This window comes from Bos indicus, chromosome 6 (genome assembly GCF_029378745.1).
Source record: "Bos indicus isolate NIAB-ARS_2022 breed Sahiwal x Tharparkar chromosome 6, NIAB-ARS_B.indTharparkar_mat_pri_1.0, whole genome shotgun sequence".
In the NCBI taxonomy this organism is placed as follows: Eukaryota; Metazoa; Chordata; class Mammalia; order Artiodactyla; family Bovidae; genus Bos; species Bos indicus.
The window spans coordinates 7724452-7737406 of NC_091765.1; the positions used below are offsets into that span (position 1 = coordinate 7724452).

At 38.9% G+C, this 12955-nt stretch overlaps 1 protein-coding gene across 2 annotated transcripts in view; it reads left to right on the top strand.

The window, feature by feature from the left end:
- Positions 1-12955, top strand: part of PRSS12 (serine protease 12) — a 76706-nt gene that overhangs the window by 57357 nt on the left and 6394 nt on the right. The window lies entirely within an intron of this gene.

A 12955-nucleotide genomic window follows, 5' to 3' on the forward strand; every position in this document is an offset into this window, starting at 1 on the left:
ATTTTGTGTATTTAAAAATACTCAAAACTAATACAATTATGTAAAGTTTAAAAATAAAATAAAATTAAAAAAAATAAAAATACTAAAAAAAAATGTTTTAAATAGAAGATTTCCATAGCGTTAAAACATTCTTACAACCAAAAATTTGTTTTGTATTCTTTCGTTTGTGAGACTGTGGCTTCTTGGTGTATTTACAATCCATCCATGTAGACTTTGCTTTAACTGCTGTATGAGTGTGTAAAGTCCTACTGTGACACGCAGCCAACCACAGTGTATTTATTCTCCTACTGGTGGGTAGTTAGGTGGCTTCCATTCTGTCGTTACTAAGAGAGAGTGCCGCAGTAGATGTATGGCTCTCATCGGAACACGCCTGTGGGCGCAGTGTTCTGGGTCCAGGAATGTGGGTGTCCCTCACACTTCCTAGACACTGCTAGTTTATGTTCTGAGCAACCGCATCAGTTTATATCGCAGCGGTTTGCAAATTCCTGTTCCTCACATCCCTATCTCAATCTCATATCGTCAACATTTTCAGTTTTGCCAGCCTTAAAGAGTTTTTGGGTTTCTTCTTAATTCTATTCTCCTGATTTCGTGTCTTCTTCTTTCGTGAATTATTTGTCTATATCCTTTGCTTATTTTTCTATTCAATTGTCTTTATAATTGATTTTAACATTTTTTGGATATATTCTTTGTACAGAGTCTTTGTTATTATGTGTTACAAATACCTTTTACCAATCTGGGACATGTCCTTTCACTAGCTTAAGGTCTTTTTCTTATGAAGATATTTCAATTTTAATATTTTTAAGTGTGTCAGTTTCTGAAGTCTTATAAAAGCTTTGTATATTTTATTTTTAAAATCCTTCTTTAGCCCCATAAGAAAATACTATACTAGTTTTTTACAAAAAATTTTACAGTTTTGCTTTTCCTGTTTAGATTTTTAATCTGTTTACAGTTTTGTGTGTGTGTGTGTGTGTGTGTGTGTGTGTGTGTGTATGGTATATGGTATAAGGAAGGGACCTAATGTTATATTTTTCCTTATGGATAGCTAGTTTTTCCAGTACTTTTAAAAATTAAACATTCCATTCTTTACCCACTGATATGTCAATTGTGTTGTTAAGGTCTCATATATCTTTGTTTCTACAATCTCTATTCATTTCCTCTTACCTATTTTGATAAATACTTATGGACTAATGTTCCATGTTCAAAGTGCTGCAAAAGATACAAATTTGTATTTTACATATTTTCTGTCATTCATGGGTAATAGTTGAGTTTGAGAGTTCACCTATATACTGGTAGGTTTATTATATTCATGTGTTACATGAGTGGTACAGTACACTCATGTAACAATAAAGTGGTACAATAAAGATTCATTTATTAACTTAACAAAAAATTACTGAGCCTGTAATATTCCCAGAAATGTGCCATGCACTAGAAATATCTTGGAGAATAAGACAGACAGCAGCCTTGTTAGCATGAGGTTTTATTGCAGCTATAGGAACCCAGAGGAGGGAGACATATAGGATGAAAAAAGTAAAGAATGTCATTTTTAAAATGAGGTCTTTTCCCCATAATATTATTTAGATACATTCCGCTTATTAAAAACCCAGATTCCTGAGCCACTATCCTAGATCTTCTGAATCTTTGGAGCTAAGACCCAGGAGTTTGTACTCTTATCAAGCATCTTTGATGATTCTTATGAACATTAAAAGTTAAGACCCTCTTGCTCCTGGATAGAATAGCATATGGTCTGGACATTTGAAGAAAGATGATGAGAAAGAATATAATGGAGTTAACAGAATACTTATCCTTGCCCTATTCAACATATTCATAGCTAAGCTGAAAAAGGACACTGATGGCAAGTTAATTATATTTTTTGATGCCAGGAGATCTTTGTACAGGTTGGAAGATAGGATCCGTGATGGCAAAGGATCTTGATAAGCTGGTTCTAACAAGTAACGTGGAATAAAGAATAAAATGCTGCCTTTAGTTCGGGAACCATGACTTAAATGCAGCACAAGTGAAAAAGACCTTATGGGTTTTAGTAACCTGCAGCCTCAGTGGTAAAGAATCTACCTGCCAAGGCAGGAGACATAACAGATCCAGGTTCCATCCTTGCATTGGAAAGATTCCCTGGAGGAGAAAATGGCAACCCATTGCAGTATTGGGATAATCCCATGGACAGAGAAGCCTGGTTAGCTTCCATGGGGTCGCAAAGAGTCGGACATGACTAAGAGTGACTGAGCACGCATGAAACCTTAATAGATTCAGTGAGGTAATGCGGTTGCCCACAAAGTTAATCAGCCTTGGGCAGCCCTGCCAGAACAGCACCAACACAAAGCAGTGAAGAGCCTTGCTCTTCTGTCCTACTGTGCTCAAGCTGTTGTCGGGGGCAAAAACAGAGAGAACGGTGCTCAGTTCTGAGTGACATCCTACGAGAAAGCAACATGTTGCACCAGGGAAGGCAAGCAGAAAGGGGCGAGCGTCAGGAATCAGATTAAATTTACTATGTGTTGCTTCAAATACCACAGATGCTAATGGGAGGTAATTTTCATTTTAGCATAGGAAAGAGGTCTGTTGTTAGGACAGTTCCAAGCTGGAGTGGGATGTATGTGGGAGGAAGAATGGGTTCTGTTATGGAGTCTGTTCAAGCAGAGAGGCTGAATTCATTTATTGGTGGAGGCTGGAGGCAGAGAATGTCTAATGTTGAGAACACAGTGGTGAGAAAGCATAAAGCATGTTTGAAGGATGGCAGTTACTAGGATCATGGATCCAGAATGTGTATAGTGGAGTTACAGTAAAGAAGCAGGAATGGTCTGGGATGTCAGGGTAGTGGATCTCTGTCTCATTTACTCGGTAGTGCAAAATCACTAAAGGTTTTTGAGCCTTGAAATATGATCAAAGAGGAGTTTTAGGACATATGTCATTAGAGATATATGGGATAGATCTGAGGGGGAGAAGCAAAGTTATTAATCTAGGAATCTGTGAACAAGCTTCAAATTATATGAAAAATATTTGCAGATGTGCTTCTATCCTTTTTTCTAGAGTGATTCAAATTGGCCCATGTTACCAAGTGATTAAACCCATTGTGGTAGGAACTGAAGGGAGACTGGTTGAAAGGCTACTGTAATAAAGGTAGAAGGTTGCAAAGGAGAGGAGGGAGAGAAGGTAGAGACCCCAAGAGAAATCAATAGAACTTGGTACTGGGTAACCAGAGAATGAGATCTGGCCATTAAGACCAAGTTTAGTATGGCCCGGCACGTGTTCGTGACTGGGTCCCCAGGGGTTGGAAAAACAACACTGATCTAGAAAGCGACTGAAGTTTTAAAGTCCTCTGGTGTGCCTGTTGACGGATTTTATACAGAAGAAGTCAGACAGGGAGGAATAGGAATAGGGTTCGATGTTGTCACTTTGTCTGGCATCCGGGGACTTTTATCCAGGATTGGGTCAGAGCTGCCCCCTGGAAAGCGTGAGTAGGGCAGTACGCAGTGGGTCTGACGTCCTTTGAGCAGCAGGGCTCCCAGTCTTGAGGAATAGATCAAGCCCTGAGCCTTGGAGTGGGAACACTGACTCCAAGCCCCTAGAATGCCAGAGAACTAACCCTAGGGAGTATCAAATAGTGAGAATCACACAAAGAAACCATTTGAATATAAGACCTGGCATTACCCAACCACCAGTAGCACCCTGTGCAGGACATGTCAGCTAAACAACAAACAAAACAAAAATATAAATCCTATCATCAGCAGACAGGATCACCACCTCACTCAGCCTTGCCCATCAGAGGAAAAACAAACAAAAACTCAGCATAAATCTCACCCTATACGAAGCTTACACAAACAACTGGACCAACTTTAGGAGGGCAGAAACCAAAGGGAAGAAAGAATACAACCTTGAAGCCTGGGAAAAGGAGAGCTTAAACACAATACTTAAAAAATGAAAAGGCAGAGAAATGCTACACAAATGAAGGAACAAATTAGAAACACAGACGTCCAAATAAATGAAGAAGAAACGGGCAAACTACCTGAAAAAGAATTCAGAATAATAATAGTAAAGATGATCAAAAACCTTGAAAAGAGAATGGAGAAAATGCAAGAATCAATTAACAAAGACCTAGATGAATTAAAGAATAAACATACAGAGACAAACAACACAATTCCTGAAATTAAAAATACTCTGGAAGGAATCAGTAGCAGAATATCTGAAGCAGAAGAATGAATCAGTGAGCTGGAAGATAAAATGGTGGAAATAGCTTCTTAAGAGCAGAATAAAGTGAAAAGAAGGAAAAGAACAGAGGATAGTCTCAGAGACCTCTGGGACCTAAATGTAAGACCAGAAACTATAAAACTCCTAGAGGAAAACATAGGCAGAACACTCAATGACATAAATCAAAGCAAGATCCACTATGACCCACCTCCTAGAGTAATGGAAATAAAAACAAAGTAAACAAGTGGGACCTGATTACACTTAAAAGCTTTTGTACAGCAAAGGAAACTATAAGCAAGGTGAAAAGACAACCCTCAGAATGGGAGAAAATAATAGCAAATGAAACAACCAGAAAAGGATTAATTTCCAGAATATACAGGCAGCTCATACAACTCAATACCAGCCAACCCAATCAAAAAGTGGGAAAAAGACCTTAACGTACATTTCTTCAAAGAAGACAGATGGCTAACAAACACATGAAAAGATGCTCAACATCGCTCATTATTAGAAAAATGCAAATCAAAACTACAATGAGTCACCTCCCACTGGTCAGAATGACCATCATCAAAAAGTCTACAAAGAATAAATGCGGGAGAGGGTGTGGAGAAAAGGGAACACTCTTGCATTGTTGGTGGGAATGTAAATTGATACAGCTACTATGGAAGACAGTATTGAGATTCCTTTAAAGCTTGGGGCTGGTACACTGGGATGACTCAGAGGGATGGTAGGGGGAGGGAGGAGGGAGGAGGGTTCAGGATGGGGAACACGTGTATACCTGTGGTGGATTCATGTTGATATATGGCAAAACCAGTACAATATTGTAAAGTTAAAAAAAAAAAACTAGGAATAAAACCACCATATGACCCAGTAATCCCACTCCTAGGCATATACCTTGAGGAAACTAAAATTGAAAAAGACACATGTATCCCATTGTTCACTGCAGCAGTATTTATAGTGGCTAGAACATGGAAGCAAGCTAGATGTTCAAGAGATGAATGGATAAAGAAGTTGTGGTACATATACACAACGGAATATTACTCAGCCATAAAAAGGAATGCCTTTGAGTCAGTTCTAATGAAGTGAATAAACCTAGAACCTATTATACAGAGTGAAGTAAGTCAGAAAGAGAAAGAGAAATATTGTATACTAATGCATATATACAGAATCTAGAAAAATGGTACTGAAGAATTTACTTACAGGGCAGCAGTGGAGAAAGAGACATAGAGAATAGGCTTATGAACATGGGGGGAGGGGAGGAGAGGGTGAGATGCATGGAAAGGGTAACGTGGAAACTTTCATTACCATATGTGAAATAGACAGCCAACTGGAATTTGCTGTATGGCTCAGGAAACTCAAACAGGGGCTCTGTATCAAACTGGTGGGATGGGGCAGGAGATTGGAGGGAGGTTCAAAAGGGAGGGGATATATGTATACCCATGGCTAATTCATGTTGCAGTTTGACAGAAAACAACAAAATTCTGTAAAGCAATTATCCTTCAATAAAAAGATAAATACATTAAAAAAAAATAAGTGGCAACCTTAATTACCACCAGTAAAAAAGAAAAAAAGACCAAAGTTACAGTTCCAGCCCCTCCAACTGGTCATTGTTGCACTTTGTGGAGATTATTTTAATAAATAATTTAATTATTATAATTAAATAATAAGTAATAATTTATTTATAATTATGCTGCTGCTAAGTCGCTTCAGTCATGTCTGACTCTGTGCGACCCCCTAGACGGCAGCCCACCAGGCTCCACCATCCCTGGGATTCTCCAGGCAAGAACACTGGAGTGGGTTGCCATTTCCTTCTGCAGTGCATGAAAGTGAAAAGTGAAAGTGAAGTCGCTCAGTCGTGTCCGACTCTTTGTGACCCCATGGACTGCAGCCCACCAGGCTCCTCCGTCCATGGGATTTTCCAGGCAAGAGTGCTGGAGTGGGGTGACATTTTCTTCTCCAATTTATAATTATAAATAATAATAAATATAATTAAATTAAAAAATAATTTAATAAACAGCAGCCTCAGTTTTCTCATCTGTAAAATGAAAGCAATAATGTTCCACAGCAAGGAACAAATCATCTTCAAAATATGTAAAGGTTTTTTGTATCTGTAAAATTAAGAACAAATGTTGGTTGTTATTATGGGAGGGTTCAAAAACAGGAATCAAAGATTATTATTATTAACAAAAGTAGAGAATCAAGATAGTTTCATCCCACTGACTGCTGGAGAAAAACGTAGGAAACTGCAGAGAAACTGGATTCTTGGGCTAAGAATTTAAGCGAAATAATTCAGTATGTTCAGTTCAGATTTTCCTCCTCTTGCTCAAGACTCCTTGTCTTTCAAGGTGATCTCTCTCTCTGCTAAAAGTTATAGACCTTGGGGTTCAAGGCTTAGAGTATTAAAGTAGGGAAATGGTCCAAAAATTCCACTTGAGGTTGAAAACTTTGATCTGACTTTTGAGTTCCCTCAAAGGTTTTTTTTTTTTTAAGGTACATGTTTGGGTTTGTTTAAAGGTCATTATTCCTCTCTTGGCTTGCTCCTTCTAGATTATTGCCTCAAGTCAGTAATCATCTCATTTGTGTTTATTAACTAAGTGTCTAATATATTACTTGGCACAAACAGGCCCCCTAAATGATGGTTACATGATGAAAGTGGGGGATCAGTTGCCAGATAGTGGATATATTTAAGAATGTTGGACTCTTTAGAAGATGGTGGTATTTTAAACCTAGATCAATGGATAATTCCTTCCATATGTCATTCTGAATTTCTTCCCATTATCTGCACAGTATAAAATAAAGACAGTTGATTAAAAAGCAGAGGGGCAGTTGATGATATGCAGCATTCTGACTTGCTTTGGATAGAATGCAAGACTCTTAATGTTAATAGGGAGAAATCTGTTTTGCAAAGGTGTTCTGCATCCATCTGACTTGGTCTGTTGTTTTGAAGTGCCCAAGAAGACTACAACTTACATCTTTATTACAGTAAGTTTTTTGAAAGCCAGTGTTTAGAGGACAGTGACCAGTGGTTACAACAAACTCCAAATTTTGTCTTCTGGGTTCAGGGACTTTGGATTGAAACAACCTTCTTTTAATCATTAAAAATTCAGAAATGTGCAAAAATAGAGAATTTTCCTCTGGAATTGTAGACACTGTAGTACAGAAGGGGCTTCGCAGTTGGTGCAGTGGTAAAGAATCCGCCTGCTGATGCAGGAGATGAAAGAGACATGGGTTCAATCCTTGGGTTGGGAAGATCCCCTGGAGGGGGAAATGGAAACCCACTCCAGTATTCCTTTTTTTTTTTTTTTTTTTTAATATACATATTTTTATTTATTTGGCTGCCCTGGGTCTTAGTTGTGATACGTGGGATCTAGTTCCTTGGCCAGGGATTGAACCCAGGCCTCCTGCATTGGCAGTGTGGCGTCTTAGCCATTGGACCAGCAGGAAAGTCCCCCATTCCTGTATTCTTGCCTGGAAAATTCCATGGACAGAGGAGCTGTCAGGCTACAGCTCATGGGGTCACAAAGAGTCAGACACGACTGAGCAACTGAGCACGCACACAGCACACTGTAGTGAGGAAGCAATGTGGTTAGCTTCTGAGAGGTTCTCTTCCTTTTAAGGGCTTCCCTTGTGGCTCAGCTGGTAAAGAATCTGCCTGCAATGTTGGGAGACCTGGGTCGATCCCTGGGTTGGGAAAATCCCGTGGAGAAGGGAGAGGCTACCCACTCCAGTATTCTGGCCTGGAGAATTCCATGGACTGTATAGTCCATGGGGTCGCAAAGAGTCGGACACGACTGAGCGGCTTTCACTTCACTTTCACTTCCTTTTAAATTCTTGGGAGTCTAACTTAAGGCCCACTGGGAGGGGACCTAGATTTTGTATTTTGAAATTAGCTCTCTCACACCCTTTTCCTTTCCATTTGTATTTCTACTGCTTTAACTATCAGTGAAGTGTTAGTCACTCAGTTGTGCCCTACTCTTTGCGACCCCATGGACTCAGCCCACCAGGCTTCTCTGTCCATGGGATTTTCCAGACAAGCATACTGGAGTGGGTTGCCATTTCCTTCTCCAGGGATCTTCTGGACCCTGAGATCAAACACTGGTCTCTTGCACCTCAGGCAGATTCTTTACCGACTGATCTATGAGGGAAGCCCCAAAGCCAAATTTTCTTTTCTTTAAAATCGCTCAGTTGTGTCCAGCTCCTTGTGACCCCATGGACTATATATACAGTCCATGGAATTCTCTAGGTCATAATACTGGAGGGGGTAGTCTTTCCCTTCTCCAGGGGATCTTCTCAACCCAGGGATTGAACCCAGGTCTCCCGCATTGCAGGTGGATTCTTTACCAGCTGAGCCACAAGGGAAGCCCTAACTATAGTTTCTTATTCATGGGGCCTTTTTTGGTGGCTAATTCTTGCAGTGATAATATGGGCCAGTGCTCTTGAACAGCCATTCTGAACAATACAGCATAGATTGCTCTCACCATCCGTGTTATTTTATGCTATAGGATGACAGTTTCTTAAATGTTTATTTTTTTGGCTCTGTAGAATATTCACTCTTTTATGTAATCCTCATATCAGAATAATCTAGGAATGATGGCCTGAGGATGATGAGATCAGAACACAATTACTCATATCCACCATCCTGTTATACTCATTTCCTATAGCGTCTCTATATAATAAAGTTACTTTATTGGCAGGCTGACAAAATTTTAGTAATCCAGCTCTGTGTTCATAGCTTTCACATATTATGAGGTGTCCAAAACATTCTTTTATGCTAACAGGGGTAACTGAGGTAGTTAGTGAATCACTGTTTAAAGGCCTTCTATCCCATTTTTCACATTTTTCCTAGTGTTAATAGGAATGCAACATCCCATTGGCAGTTTGAAGCAGAAACCTGGATAAATACGGTTTTTGTTTTGCAATTACCCTGTGAATTTTACACGATACAAATTGCTTGCTTTTGCTGTTTCCTATTTTAAATAATTATTCAAATACAATAAAATGACCCTCTCTCTGTGGTAGTATGGGAATATAATTGAGAGAAAAATTCCTGAATGTTAAACTAATTTCTTTTAATTGCTTGTTCTGATAACAAACACCATTTTTAAGGAAAGAATGTACTTCAATAAAAGGATTCTTTTATTTCTGTAGTTCTGCAACAAATTTGATTTTATCATGAATTATAGCTTTAACTGATTTTATCTTTTTGACTGTTTGCCTAGAGACACTATAGCAGCTGGAAATTGTCAGAGACTAGTGCTCTGAAAATCAGAAATATCTTGATTATTAGAGATTATAAAGATGAGGCACAGAAGTAATGGGACTTACTTTTTAAAAACAAAATGTGTCCTGTACTTAAACCTGTGTTCCAGCATGACCTGGAACATGGTAGAATTCTTTAAGAACAAGGTCTTTGGTGATGTACATAATAGCATCAATCATGCTAAAATCATTTCCTGAACACACACCACATGTGTATAAGGGCAGTGAAAGATTTTACAGAGAAGGTCACTTCTCCGTGAGCAATTGGAATCATTCACCCAAGCAACTTAGTCTGCCACTTTTTGACTTTCAGACAGCAGACAAGGACAGATTCTAGTAGCAGCAGATGTGTACAGGCTGATGTAAAATACTGTCTTTTTGAATAGACAAATCTATAGAGAGAATACACATAAAATAACCCTGCCACCCAAATTAATTCTTCTCTTTTTAATTCTAGGAATTTAAAATTGTTAATTCTAGAATCTCAGAAAAACTGAAATAGACCATCTGCCCTGTCTTAGATCCTCTTTTGCTCAAACTTGTCTAGGAATTTCATCCAGTTTTTATTTGAGGGGGAGTGGAAGGCATTTCAGCAAAGCAAACAACTGAATAGCGTGTCAGCCAAAATCTGAAATGTTTGTTTTAGAAGCAATTTTGAAAATAATCTATCAAAATAACAAAAGTTCAACTAGAAATACCTTAAAATACATTCAGAAAGAGAATTCCTTGAGAAGTTTTCTTGAGAAGTCTAGAACCATAGAAAATGCTTTCTAAGCACAAAACTATACTGGTAACCTCAGCCAAAGTGTTATCTGTGAAGTATATAATCATACCCACTAGGAGAGGTAACACTGGAGACAAATATTTGGCTAGCAAACTAATCCAGTCTTATGTCAGATGATCTTCAAATTCCCAGCATAAATCTATTCTAAGAATAACTGGAGTGAAAGGAGTGTGGGAATCACTTCTTGGGTTTAGCTGGCCCATTTCTTAAATCAGGATTTTAAAAGTATACATACTAATAAAGAACTTCATTTTAACAAGAGTGGTGCATTTTTTCCTTCTTGTCAGGTAAAATATTTTGTTTTTATTCTCAGTTTAATATCAACTCCTGATTGGTGAGCATATTAATTTGGGGGTATACTCAAAAATGGGTTTCCCTGGTGGCTAGGCATTAAAAGAAGCCACCTGCCAATGCAGGAGACATAAGTTCTACCCCTGGGTCGAGAAGATCCCCTGGAGAAGGAAATGGCAACTCAGTCCAGTATTCTTGTTTAGAGAATTACATGGACAGAAGCAGGCTACAGTCCATGGGATCACAAGAGTTAGACACGACTTAGCGACTAAACAGGAAAATACATGCTAAAATCTCCCTGGTCTGAGAACAGTGTCTGTGTATGGAATGTGTACATGTTCATGTGATTGCAATCTATTAGCCATCTTTTAGGAGGCTCACTTCATTTCAGTGAAATTCCAGGCATGAAGGGACGGGAGTTAAGCCGGTGCCTCTCAGTCGTTGTTTTGGTGGTTCTCTATTCCTGCTGTGAATTTGGATCACCTGTGGTCCTACATCAGCTCTGTTGATTTTATGTTCTCAGAGTGTGTGTGGCCTGGACATTTGTAGTCTTAAAAATGGTACAGGTGGTTCTCATGAACAACCAGCATTAATGAGAACAGTAGATCTTTGTGGGGACCTTTGTTTATTTTTCCAAAGAAATAAAAACTTCTGTGATGGTGTTGTTACAACATAGCAATTGGTGAGATGTCTCTTTCACTTCATTAATTTAGGGATGAGAGTGTATGTGTGTGTCTTCCAAAAGAAGTCATTTAGCATATATTTATTAAGAGCTTTCTCTGTGCTGACTTCTTTGCTCACAAACGTGAGCATAACATGGCCTTACACTCAGGGAGCCTTTAATAGAGTAGACCTGACATCTTAGCAAGTCCTAGTGTGTGTGTGCACGCTCAGTCACCTCAGGTGTGTCCGATTCTTTGTAACCGCATGGACTGCAGCCCACCAGGCCCCTCTGTCCATGGCCTCCTCCAGGGGATCTTCCCAACCCAGGGATAGAACCTGTGTCTCCTGCATTGCAGACGGATTCTTTACCGCTGAGCCACTGGGGAGCCCAAGTCCTAGAAGTTGTTGTAAATGCTCTGACAGTGCTGTCGGGAGTGTTCAAAGGAAGGCTTGGGCAGCTTTCTGGGAGGGCAGGAAGAACATCCTAGATCTTGAGACTTAAAAGTTAAAATCAGTTTTTGCCATCTTAGGGTGAAGGAGGGGGGAATGATACTGCAAATAGTTTGAATAAAGATAGGTTTGTCAGACACCTCTTCAAGCCACTAAAATGACTGTGGCACGGAAGTGGTATCAGAGTGTTGGACAAGGGCCATTCTTGGATGGATTTGTGTATTACTGAAGGAACTTGAACTTTATTGTGTAGACAGTCAGGACCCCTTGAAGGGTATGCAGAAGAGTAGTTTATATTACCAGATATTTCTATCTGGCTATTTCTGTTTCACTCTGGCTGCAATGTGAAAGATGGCTTGAAAAGTTAAAACTTGAAGTAGTGATGCAAGGATTATTTTAGCTAAGTGTCAAAGCCCTCTTTTGAAGAACAGAAAATATTGTTGCCAGACTTCTTTTTTACTGCAACAGTATTTTCTGTTCTTCAAAAGAGGGCTTTGACACTTAGCTAAAATAATCCTTGCATCTAAAAAACCTACATAAATATGTCCTACGTTATCTATAAATTTAGCCAGTGAACAAAGAAACAGGACATGGAAATTTATTTTTTAAATATCCCAGTCTTAAAGTCTTGGATAATCTTGCCTTCATGTGTCACTTCATGCCTGGATTACTGCAACAGTCTGCTAAATGGCATCACTACTTCAAGTAGGTTGTGAGCCACAAATACAAATCATATATGTAACTTTAAATTTCCTGGTAGCCACTTTAAAAGATTAAAAAACTAAATGGGTGAAGTTAATTTTAATGATATAGTTCATATAACTTAGTATATCCAAAATATTATATAAAAATTGAGATATTTTATATTCCTATTATCTACAGAAACAATATATTTTATATTCTTTTTCATATTAAATGTTTGAAATCCTGTGCACATTTTTACTTTTTTTATAGCAAATATTCACCACTATATTTCTTTTTTTAAAAATTATTTAATTGGAGGCTAATTACAATATTGTGATGGTTTTTGCCATATATTGACATGAATCAGCCATGTGCACGTGTCCCCCCATCCTGAACCCCCTACCACCTCCCTCCCCACTCCATCCCTGTGGGTTGTCATAGAGGACCGGCTTTGAGTGCCCAGCTTCATGCACTGAACTTGCACTGGTCGTCTATTTCACATATGGTAATATACATGTTTCAATGCTATTCTCTCAAATCATCCCCCCCACCTTCTCCCACAGAGTCCAAAAGTCTGTTCTTTACATCTGTGTCTCTTTTGCTGCCTTGCATATAGGGTCATCGTTACCA